Genomic DNA, 12709 nt, shown 5'->3' with positions numbered 1-12709 from the left:
TGAGAAAACATCTGATATTCGAGTTTATGTGCAGCTGGGAACTGAAGTGTCATGGCTGACAATCTTCAACTGGAATTGTTTAGAATGTTCGAAAGACGCACCAAAATCCACAGACCAAAAAAAAAAAAAAACCCAGATGACTATTTATAACCATTAATACCAGAAATACGTGATTGACAGACACTGAAACACACCTCTATGAGATGACTGTGTTAATGTTGGTCCATATATATTTCTTTTTTAGTTTACCCATTTACCACTACAAAAAAGAGATTTTCTTCTAAACAGTTATTTTATTAATAATTGTAAAGATAGCATCACCAAAGTGGACAAAAAGTGTTCAGAAAAAAAAATACTTACTAATGGGCAGAGGAGTGAGATGGTATATTCCATATGCACCATCCATATGAACAGAATAAGTTCTATCACAGAGAAATCAAATTAATTGGAGCTCTAACAGGCATATCAGTAATAAAATAAATAAATAAAGGTGCCCTTTTGAAAGAGCAGGAGAAGGTTAAAGAACCTGATGCTAAAATGATTCCAATTATGCTGAGGTATCAAGATCATAATTAGTTTGTCCTTGCAAAGGACTAAAGATCAGAACGGAAATATAGTCATTCAAATGGGGACTAGTCAGCAATGTCCTAATCAGCAGCAACCTATTCAAAGTCATCTCAGCGGTCCAACCCCGTTTCACATGAAAAGATTTCTGAGCTATCCCTATGCATCCACTCCCATGTTGGTTTTACTATTTTTGTGAGGTATTTCCTCCTTGGTGTGCATTACTGTAGTTATGCCTCCCCTAACCATAACTTGAGGATCTAGAGTTTTACAAAAAGATCTTATTTTGCACTTTTAGTTTTTCCAAATAAAAACTTAATGTGCATATTTATTTACATAAAGTGCAGATGTCCTCCCCATAACATAATGTCCATGTATTACTATTATTGGGGACATTGTGCAAACAATAGGCTGAAATCCTGTGTGCACACAGTTTCTATCTTAAAAATAAATTAATAATTCACATTTACTCCTATTTAGCTGATTATCTTAAGCCATGAAAACCACTAACCTCCTTTTTCTGGGTGATTTCATTCATTCAATTCCTCAAGCTGTTCCCTCATCATCCCTGTAATCCCATCAACCTGCAACCCCCAACCCAAAGTTTCAGCCAAGTCTTGCAGTGCTACATCAATTATTAATGCAATCTTTTTGTATTATTCAGAACTACACTCAAAATGTTCTTCCTCTGGCGTTTATTAAGGAAACAAACATGGCAGAGAAGGCAGAAATGCATTACTGATGCTGAAAGTAGGGCAGCCCACAGAGACAGCATGAGAAAGTTTCCCGCCGCTTCCTTCTGGTCCATTCTGGCTGTACAAAACGCTCACTGAGGGAGAGATGGAGGCGGGAGAGAGGGACGCCACTCCCTCACTTCTTCTCTGTGCTGGGCCTGGAGCAAGATAAGTGCAGCTTTTTCTAAACCTTTTATACTTTTATGTCTCCAGTGAGCCATGTTATCTCTACTTTCCAAACGCATGCACACGCATGAACAGACAGAGACACACACCCTCACACATACTGAGAGAGGTGCTGAGAGTTATCATTAGGGCTCATAAATAAAGGCTGCAACTGGGGCTCATTATGACATGCCACTTTTATATTTAGAACACGCAAGTTAGCTAGGGGCAGATATATTCGAGCCAACATACACATCTTTTCACACATTCACTGCTCTTGTTGTGAGATCAGAGGAATAACACACAAATTCTAATACACATACTGATATTAGAATGTCTCGGCAGATGCAAATGTATAACAGCACCCCAGCACACACACACACACACACACACACACACACACACACACACACACTTCAAAAACATGTCCAGTCAGTCAGTGCTTCTTTTTCCTCATCACAAGTACAGTACATTTACAGCCACATAACCCATACTTCTTTTTCTTCAGTCTCTTTCCTTCCTCTTTATGGCTCTTACTTATACCCACTCATGTACCATAACTCTCGGTAACCCCTGCTTCCAATTCATTCCCATACTCAGAGGCAGAGCTAGTGCTTCAGTCTCTGTGTGTGTGTGTGTGTGTGTGTGTGTGTGTGTGTGCATGGCATGTCCATTAAGAGAGCACTGTGGCCCCCTTGTCCTGTCGACTTTGGTTAAGAAGCGCGGCTGAGCCTCAGCTGTTTTCTAGGGGGATTAGTCTAGTTCACCGCACACACTGCTTCTTCACTGACCTGCCAGTTTTGGCTCTCATGCAAGACTGAAAGAAAGAAACACTCAGATAGAGAAAGATGGACCCTGCTTAGATTCACAGTAGTAAAACAGGCACACAGCTGGATATCACTATGGCTGCTTAAATCATGAGTGTGTGTTAAGGCAAATATCTCTGCAATCCCAGTGAGCTGGGAAGGACGTTGTTTGTTCCTGTAAGTATCTAATATGGAAAAGCACAGTTCTCACAGTCCCATCACTTAAAAGGGAGGTAAATGCACGAATACTTATACACTCAATTAAACTGTGTTCCCTCTGTCCATTGCTGGTTACCCACAAAGCTCAAATTATAAAGGCCAGTTTCTAGTCTTCATCAACATGTGATGCATCTTTGCATTTACAATAACATACAAAATTAACAGCCAACTTCATGTAAGAGCGGCATCCCCGTTTGCTTCTCCACTGAACAGGCAAAAACTCCTTTAATGACTTCTTGATTCCTTAGCATGCTTTCCCACAGAAGTGTCTATTGACATCCGAGCAACTAGGCACTAACAAGCAAAAAAAAAAAAAGGAAAGTGGGAAATAAAGTGTAAGGTAGTAAAGGCAAATGCCAGTGACACTGATCTTGGGAAGGAAGATGTGAGCATCTTTTTTTATTAATTTTTTTACTCAGACAGCTAAATCTAAAGTCTATTGGTCTTCAAGTGAAGGAAGGCACACCATAGGATACCTTCCTGCTTATTTTGAAAGAAAAATGCATAACCAATAATACAGTTTTAATAAAAGTCACTATAACTGAAGACATTTACTCTGAACATTACTTCAGATATTGGAGTATTGGTAGTTGAGAAAGTTCACGCCATCTATTCAGCGTTAAAGCACATGCATCAACACTCCCACAACAAACACTGCTATCCAAACAGCAAATCCGATGGCTGACTTTAAACATCACAAACCAAACTTCCTTCGTTCACCTTTATGGCTCCAGTCACTGCTCCTCTGACGTCAGAGGAGCCAGCGAGACAGAAACACAGTAAGATGGCAGAAATACAGAGAAGGTTTCTAAGTACATCTCAGCAGCTGCCATCTGGCACGATCACAGTGGCACATCATAAAAAAAGTTTCTTTGAAAACTTAAATATACATACAAGGACAGGCTATCTGTGATCTAAATCTATCTAGTCAGTATAATGGCCTTTTTGTCAGCAACCTTGTTGGAGCAAATGACAATTATTTTCTAATGACCACTGTGATACACCCATCCACATATTTACCATAATAATAACCCTACTGCTGTGATCATTTATGCAAAATGCCAATTTTTGTTAGATTCTGAGATTCACACACATATACACACACCCCATTCTGATTCTCCCTCTTAGGTCCTGCTACTGGAGACAACCAAGACTAATTGACAAATGTTATGAGACAAACTGGGTGTGATAAACCTGTTGTTAGCCAGAATTTCCATTTTGGACAGTAGAGCTGACTTTCATAGAACGGATCATATGACGCCAAGGGGTCAGTACTGGCAACTAAGACAAAGACAGCTTAGAGGAAGCAGTGAAGAAGGATCTTTCAAAAACAAGTCAAAGCTCATCCAAATCAAAAAGCACTGGCCCCAAGGCTTTTGGTATTTAAGGGTCTGCAAGTGAGAACAGAGCCAAGAAAATCTAGCACTCTCAAAAACCCACAAACAGAGACTGAATGTGTACAGATTTCAATAATGACTGTATTATGTACAGGCCCCATGCATCTCTCAGCGGCCATTTTATTAGGTGCATGTGCCATGTTGGTACATTTGTATGGCAGGTCAGTGTTACTGACTGCAACCTATATGTTACAGTCAATAGCACTGACCTGCCATACAAATGTACAATCGGTGCACCTTTGAAACCTGCAACAACAAGAACTCATCAGAAATGATTTAAATGGTGGTGGATCATTCGAACCACAGCAGTGACACAGATACAATAGTGAGCGTGGTTCTTGTATACCTGCAGTTACTGTTCAATCTACTACTGGATTTCTGTAAAGCTGCTTTGTGACATCTCAACAACAAATAATTAAACTGGCATATGTAAATCAGGTATTTATGATATACAAATCCTTTAGCCCTTTATCACTGGTCAATTTTAATTGGACATTTCTCCAACCAGCAGTGTCACTTTTAAAAACCCTAGTAACTTCTGACTTGTATCTATGATGTTGGTCTGTCTTCATTGAGGACAGGCAGGGTTAAAAACTGCACATATCAATAGATGGGCAATAGTGCATATTCATGGCAAACTAAACCTGATTAATGAATGAAGTGTATATTGGTCATTTTTATAGCAGTCAAAAATGTAAAAAAATAAATAAATAGTGATCTAAAAAACAATAACAAAATCTCTATAGTTCAGGATTAAGTTTTAAACAAGAGTGTCTTGAACCTGTAATATTTACTTTGAACTTTACAAATTGATTAGAGAATCCAGCTGGTTTGGGAATCAAGTGATAAAAATTGCAGGGTGTTAATAAAAGTCTTTGTAGCTAGGTATAAAATTCCGAACACAACGAAAACAGTGCAAAAATAACCATAAATCATTTAGAATGGCCCTAAGTAAATAGAATACTACCAATATTTTACTAGACGTAGTATTTAAGTTTCATTATTTACTAATAAATACAAAATTAACAATAAAAAATAAATAAACTTTGTTTCTTTTGGTCAGCTCAGATAAAGTTGGTAATGAACATGTTTTTTAAGTAGACATTATTCCATGTAGGTTAACATACACATTTATAAATCACAAAACAAAATTCTGAATATAACAGATAAATGTGTTAAATAAAGTTAATTTCCTATTATTTGTGCATTTTGCCTGAACCCAGATGCTCCTTATTGCATTCCCTTCCAATTTAACTTACCAGAATGCACCGCCAAAAGGTTTCTCAACTCATTCCCAAACCTGTTATGCCGTAAATATAAAACTAACAAATGTGCAAAGAATTGGTTAGGGATTCGGAATCATTTGGCGGAGAAATTACTTTTATAGCGGTGTGCATACTCGTGCCTCCAGATTGCCGAAAACAGATCTCTTCATTATGGAGAATGTAAATTGTGAGATATCTGGTGAGTATAGACTTACCTGCATTTTATCTATAAAAGGGAATGTGCATACAATAATTAAGAATATAAAGAAGCTTAAAATCTTTACATAGGGAATCAGTATTATCAACATTATACACAATGTATATAACCTTGTTTAAAGTATGCTACCTGATATCAAAACATCTTGTATTATTCCTTTTACAGTCAGGTCCATAGATCCCTGAACAGTCAACATGGTTTAGATTTGCATCCTTATGTTAAAAAAAATAAAAATAAAAAATAAAAAAAGCTTTTATATATTTCATGTGATTACGTTTGACCCAGTACAAAGGGTGGGGTTATCCAACATAATGGCCAAAGTTCCTAAATAGCCAATGTGGAACCCCAAGAATTAAACCCAAAATTCTAAGCTTCTTGATTCAAATTGATGGTGGTCATGTACAGTGGAAAATTACAAAACACATTGTCCAAATACTTACAAACTCAGTTTTTGCTTTTTAACTATTGCCCTGGACTTTCCCCAATAATTCTGCATGGAAGAGGACATTCTGTCTTTAACCAAAACAAAAATGTCCAATGTGTCCAACCTCGACATCTACAAAAGTACCAATTTAAATAAATTGCAGTTTGCCTCAGACTTTGTGTGTCTCACTCCAGTCCATTACTTCAACCAGCAGAAGTTTAGTTCAAGATTTTTAGGGGAATTCTGTCTTTCCATAGTCCTGCATGCTTTCTCCAGTTTTAAATCTTTCATGGTATCAAACACCGATCAGCTTCTTACTGCCCTTCGATGTCATCTTCACACACCTACTATTGACAATGACATTCCTGGTGTAACAAATCCTGGGTGGCAGGGAAAGGAACAGTCACCTAACAGGGTACCATCTGGCTGAGGTGCTGTTTGTTAGTCTGATCACTTTATTTTTGGCCGTATAATTAATAGCACATGACACCTGGATCTCAGGAAGAGTGAAAGCAGGAGTGGTGCAGCTTTGGCCAGAAATGACTCATTACACATTACACAATGCATCACTGATCATTCATATGACCTAGCTAACTAATCCTCTCCTGGCAAACAAGGAATCATGAAGCTGGCACAGTTCCCTCAATAAATATGTAGGGGGGAAAAAGTGTAAGGAATTCAATTTTGTAATACTAAAAACACCAATGGCTGTGCAGACTGCTAGAGATATAATTTAGAAAAGTCTTTTAATAGTCCTGTAGGGTTTTCTTTCTGGAAAAGTGATTAAACCCCAGGCACTTTTATTTTAGGGGACGGTAAAAGTCCAATTGAAATCTCTAATGGGTGCTCTACAAAGTAGTTTGTCCTATTCAATTTTAGATGCCGATTATCGTAGTCGATTTGTGCACAAGCAACACTTTAGATTTCATTCATCAAAGCTGCACCAGTGTTGTGTAATCACTCCTGTGAGCATAAAATTGGAACAAAACTCCTAAAAGCTCATTCAATTGTCAATTCCGTTCAATCAAATGCAAGTGTATCTTAAAGCTATGGTTTAAGATGGGTTGTATTTTTATAGGATCAGACATAAAATATGGCATGTTTTAGGTTTGCTATATTCATATGTTGAGTAAATAAGAGAATGGCAAGAAGGCAGGTTTTTCTCAATATAAGCAATGGCAAGATTATCACTTAATCTTCCCTGATCATTTCAACAATTGCAGATCATAGCCTTTACAGTGGACCACCGGAACTCGCGGGGGTTACGTTCTAAGAAAAATCCGAAGATTTTGGACACACCCCTTCAGCCCCTATGGTACCTTAGCGAATTCATCTAGACATTATGTCACTTCAATATTATAAAAAAAAATTATGAAATTTGTTGGTGAAAACAAAGTTTAAAATATTATTCCTAATGATCCTGAACATTCAAATTTTGGATAAAAGTGACAGTCCAATAAGTAAACAGAAAATGTGTACACTTTCATGTTTTGCACTTTATGTAGACCTTCATATATATAAAACTTTTTTTTTTTTAATTCACCTTTAAAGCAGTGTGTTCTCAAGAGACATGCTTACATGGTTTCAGACATGAAACACAAGCTCGCACAACGTTGTAATGTGGGAAATATAACACACATGCCTATATCAGATAAGACAGCAGCAGCATGTCTGACCACACTACTGGTTTCCTGCAACAACCTACAACCTTTAACTAAGATTAACTGAATTTTTCCATATGGTATTTAGCTAAAAAATAGCAGCATGGTTTTATTTCGGGGGTTTATGTTTGTTTTGTTTTTTTTAATACAGAGTGGAGATGAACAGCTTAGGGGGAAGAAGAAGATTCTCATTCTAATGAGCAGGAGGGTGTGCGGTTGGGGCGTTGCCTGGACTGCGGGGAATATTTTGGCACAGAAACCCTTTACTCAATACATAAACTAATCTCCATCCACTACTTAAGCAAACACACCACATATAATTACACAAACACACATAGATCACCAAATCAAAAGAGAATTTTTTTTTTTTAAATCACACCAATCACAAAGAATCACTATGGTAACACATGCCATACTGTGTTCTGCTGCTTGACGGACACATACACAAACACTCTTGCGCACACACACAAGCCTGTGATGCATAATGTATTTGTGGCTTTCGTTCTTTCTCAAAAAGCTCATGCTGATAACAAAGCAAGAAAAAAAAATCTATATCTATGACTGCACTATTTCCATGTCCATCACTGCCATATCTTTTAATAACAAACTAAAGAGCTCAGTCTCCATCAGGGAGGCAGTTCCTCCCACACACAGACTGGTAAATTTTTTATTTTAGGCCTTTATCTATTTGGTTAATCATGACATTTAAGCATGTTTAAACTCATGATACCCAGCCTGTGCTAAGTGCCTGAATATAACCAATTATAGGACTTTGCTCTAATTTATGGGCCGGAAAATAACTTCATTCATGGGTTGGAAAAATGGTTAATCCAGGCACCACTAACAAGCAGATAATGCTCAATGTGTTTAAATTTTATCAATCCAACAACCATTGAAAAATGTAATTCTACTTCTTGCTGTCTTTATCAAATTGTCTTTATACATTTTAGTTTAACCATAGCATGCTACAATTGGTTTATATATTTCTCAGTGGTGTAAAACGTATAACCCTGTGCTGCAATCTAGGGCATTACCCACGTGCAACAAGGATGTGGTCTAGCTGCTGGAATAGCAAAAATGAAATCAGAATGAGATCATCTGTTATATGTGATGAGAGAAAACTGCAACTCAGTCAAAATATTAACCAAAGACTTCTTGTTCTATTGTCATGGGTGCTTCATCACAATTTATATTATCAGGCAAGGATGAAAACAATGGCTACATAAAGTCAGGCATCCTATGAATTCAAACTTGCTTATTTTCTATAGTCTGTATTAATGAACATTATTGGCACATTATCTCAGTGTTCCCTGGTGGTCTAGTGGTTAGGATGCGGCCCTCTCAATGCTGCGGCCCGGGTTCGATCCCCGGTCAGGGAACCAACCCCAGCCATTAGAGTTGCACAAGCCTTAGTGCGGGTCCCAAGCCCGGATAAATGGAGAGGGTTGCGTTAGGAAGGGCATCCAGCATAAAAACATGTGTGCCAAATCAAACATGCGGATGATCCGCTGTGGCGACCCCTAATGGGAGAAGCCGAAAGAATTAAGTGAAAGATTGTTAAAAACTGTACATTATCATTTCCCACCTAGCTTTCTGTGGGAGGCAAATTGACACCAGCTGAATGAAGCTTGGGAGTTTGTCACACACCTGCCTTGCTCTCGCAGTTTTTTGTTTTCTCACACACACACACACACACACACACACACACACACACACACACACACACACACAAGCTAATTAAAAATCTTTGCACAATATTGTCATTTCTCCCATAGCATTTCATCGTTCTATTTTAGGAAACTTTCACAATCACTTTGGGCTAAGAAGCACCACAGTTATTCCCAGATGGGATGCTAAGGAGGATTTGGAGTCGTCCGCTGGAACAGCAATTCACTAGGACTCGAGGGCTAGCGTAGCAAAATCCATCTGGAGTGGACGGCATGCCAGGCGCTGGGCACAGAGCCCTCCACCCACGGCAGCCTGCTACCTCCACTTCCAGATTATACATACTACAGATATGCAGATTACAGAGAACAACTGTGTTTGTGCAAGCCTCTGATTCATTGCCCTCTTCCTTAAGTAGATTCAATTGTTTACCTGTGGAAGAATTTCTAAAATGTATTCAAATATTCACAGATTCCACAATAAAGAACATCATTCTGATCTCACACTGAGATGTGGTGAGAGAGGGGCAACACAAGAGATTACCATGGCAACAGGCTAGGGTACAGACAGACAGAAAGACTGATACACTTCGAGCTCCATAGAGTTTGTGTTATAGGTATTACTCAATATGAAACTAGACAGAAGAAAGTGCAAAAGAGGAAATCAGAGGGGAGAGAGAAGCAGTGAGAGTCAGTCATAGAGAGAAAGAGAGAAAAAGTGTCATGAATACTGGAATGTGCAAGCCAGTGAAAGATTCAGTCAAAGTTTCACACCTGATTATAGAGGTGTAAGCCAGTGGCCACCACTACCAGAGGCCACTGGCCTTGAAATCTGTGTGTGTGTGTGTGTGTGTGTGTGTGTGTGTGTGTGTGTGTGTGTGTGTGTGTGCGTGCAACAGACATTGCAGACACACAGCTAAGACTGCAGATTTGTCAGGCATCATAGATCTGAGTATGACACAAAACTTGGAACACTTGACTTGACTCTTCCAACAAGCTGCTTCACTCGTTTCACCATGCAGTGTTCTTTAGCACAAGGACTCTACTAAATGGATTGAAACCTACTCAAATTGCAGAGTCAAGAGTGCAGGAGGGCAAATCTCTGACTATCACTCCAAATATTGTGACTGCCTCATACTTACTGTGAGATCTTGATTAATGGCTACTACTGCTCAAATGCAGGTGGAGTGAAAATCTTCCTGAAACCACAACAATTACTCACACTGTCAGGAGTTACAGAGTTAAATGCAGGGCTTGAACTGAACATTCAGCTCAGCAGCCAGAGTGGCTAGTCAGCATTCTTAGCCACAACCCTATTAATGATAAATTGCTTGGAAAAGATGAATGAATAAATAAACAAATTAATGATTTTTTTCCCCTTTAACTGCACAGTCATGCAGCAGTTAGTGTCCAGGGTCCCTGGTTCGACCCTGAGTGTCTGTGTGGTGCTTCACTTGTGAAGATCATTCTGTATCCATGCCAGTTTGCACACCTTTGAGTCTGGACAGACTGCCCGAATTAGAAACGCACACACACAAAAACAGCATATTGCTGTTAATATAAGTGTATTGTCCACTTTTGGCTCAATAAGCCAGGAATCTGTAGTATCGTACAAGAGGAAATACGTGGCCACAATTCTGTAACACTTGTGCTTCACTGATAACAATGGTGTGAAGAGAGAGATTTTTAGTTGCCCATGGCTGCATAAATTCACACCAACACTTCCTGATGCATTCTGCTACCTGACATAGCAGTAAAACACACACACGCACGCACACACACACACAAACTATACCACTGCTATCAGTCACAGAGACTCGAGTTCAGAGTTCTGGAATCCGTCATAGCTCTGCTACAACACAGTAAACTAATCTGGAATTAAAGAACCTCTACTTTTAGTCTTTTCTGAGAGAAAATATCTCTCTGTCAATAACCGCAAGATATTTTGGATGCCGATTTCGATTCAAATAAATTGCTGCTTCCTGCACAGGTCAGACAAGGGCTTTGCCACTAGGCTCAAATAGCAGCATGGCTTTCCAAGAAAGGAATTATGGGATTAAGTGTCCTGCTGGTGGCTGGTTTAATCAATGCTGTGATTGAGGCAATGTGCCACAAACTGGCTCATGACCTCTGAACTTTGGGCAATAGGCATTGAGTAACAGACATTGCCAATAGGGTGTGACTACTTTACCTCAGCAGTCAGCTAGATAATGGTACAGTGTAATCCTGTACGTCAGCGTGTCTGCCAGTCATACTGTCTTCATCATATGACAGTCATAACTTCTGGAGATCTAGTCATTAAAGTTTATTGATAATTATCCAGTGGGAAACCAAATTCCTTCAGTGCACGTTAGGGTAATGTGGAAACCATTTGATTTAGAAATTGAATAAAATAAAACAGGCATTAGATCTATTGCATTTGGGTAAAGAATGAATGACAGATACAGTCCAGTGGTAGTCTAAAGACACCTCATTACATGCTGCCTTACTGCTAACTCCACACACTAAGCATGTTTGGTACAACCTTTGACGTTCTAATAACATGCATGTTCATAGCAGGTTCTAATATTAACTGTATTTACAAAAGGTTCTGTATTATGTATTGTTAGACCTCACTGCTGTTGATTTCTCCAATTAGAGAAGTTTCTATAACAGCATGGTTTGGAAAGTAGTTCTGGCTGTGACATAACTATAATAATTTGCTCATTCTATAGTAACAACTTTTATGTCACTCACTCTGTGTTCTTATTTATCAAAAGAAAAAGGTGCAATCATTGATGCATGAAGCTTTCTGTTAAAAAGAAAATGCATCAAACACCTAAAACTTACTTGTCTTGGTGATTATAGGAACTTAGATGTTCTGTGACAATTAAATGTTACTGTCAACACTTAAAAACTACCTTGTCATTTGCTATACAAAACAAAACAAAAAGCCATTCCTGGCAAACCGCCGTAAAATAATTACTGAGAAATAATCTGCTCATCATCAAATACATTAAAAACTGAAATTGACTATTATAAGTTACATAATGGGAGAATCGAAAAAAAATAAAAAATAAAAAAAAGTGTTATTCTGCAATTGAATATAATCAGAAGAAAGCAGCAGTCATTGTGTATTAAAATAATTCCGGCTCACTACAAGACTACTTATAGTAGGCACAATTCCAGCCCAGTACTGTAGTATATTGTAGGCTAATGTAGGCTAGCTTTGTCCTCGTTAAATCTATATTTAGTCTGCATCCCAAATGGCTTTATACTGCTTGTATAAGCGTAATATGATGCATCAAATAATGTCATATTCCCAGCATAGTGCACTCAATGTTTACTAAGCGAGCCATTTGCAATTTATTTCTTCTGGGAGAACAAAAGGATATATATGAACACTGTCAGTCTTAACATTTATTGTTTTAGAGATAAAAATATAGACACTGTATTCTCAGATTATTCACACCAGAGTATGATGCTAACAAGTTGTTAAACAATCAAAAACTCAAAAGGCCTGAAGGTAGTTAAGGTTAAGGAGTGTGGGATGAGTGGGCATGGCAAAAATTCCAGTTTCTTTAGTCTACAAATGGATTCTTTTACTTACATGT

The 12709-nt window shown here is 38.3% G+C and overlaps 1 protein-coding gene across 3 annotated transcripts in view; it reads right to left on the bottom strand.

Moving 5' to 3' along the window:
- gnao1a (guanine nucleotide binding protein (G protein), alpha activating activity polypeptide O, a) overlaps positions 1-12709 on the bottom strand; it is a 78285-nt gene that overhangs the window by 48821 nt on the left and 16755 nt on the right. The window lies entirely within an intron of this gene.

This window comes from Silurus meridionalis, chromosome 13 (genome assembly GCF_014805685.1).
Source record: "Silurus meridionalis isolate SWU-2019-XX chromosome 13, ASM1480568v1, whole genome shotgun sequence".
In the NCBI taxonomy this organism is placed as follows: domain Eukaryota; kingdom Metazoa; phylum Chordata; class Actinopteri; order Siluriformes; family Siluridae; genus Silurus; species Silurus meridionalis.
Note: the sequence above shows the minus strand (reverse complement) of the source record. Positions and strands in the feature narration are given on the sequence as shown.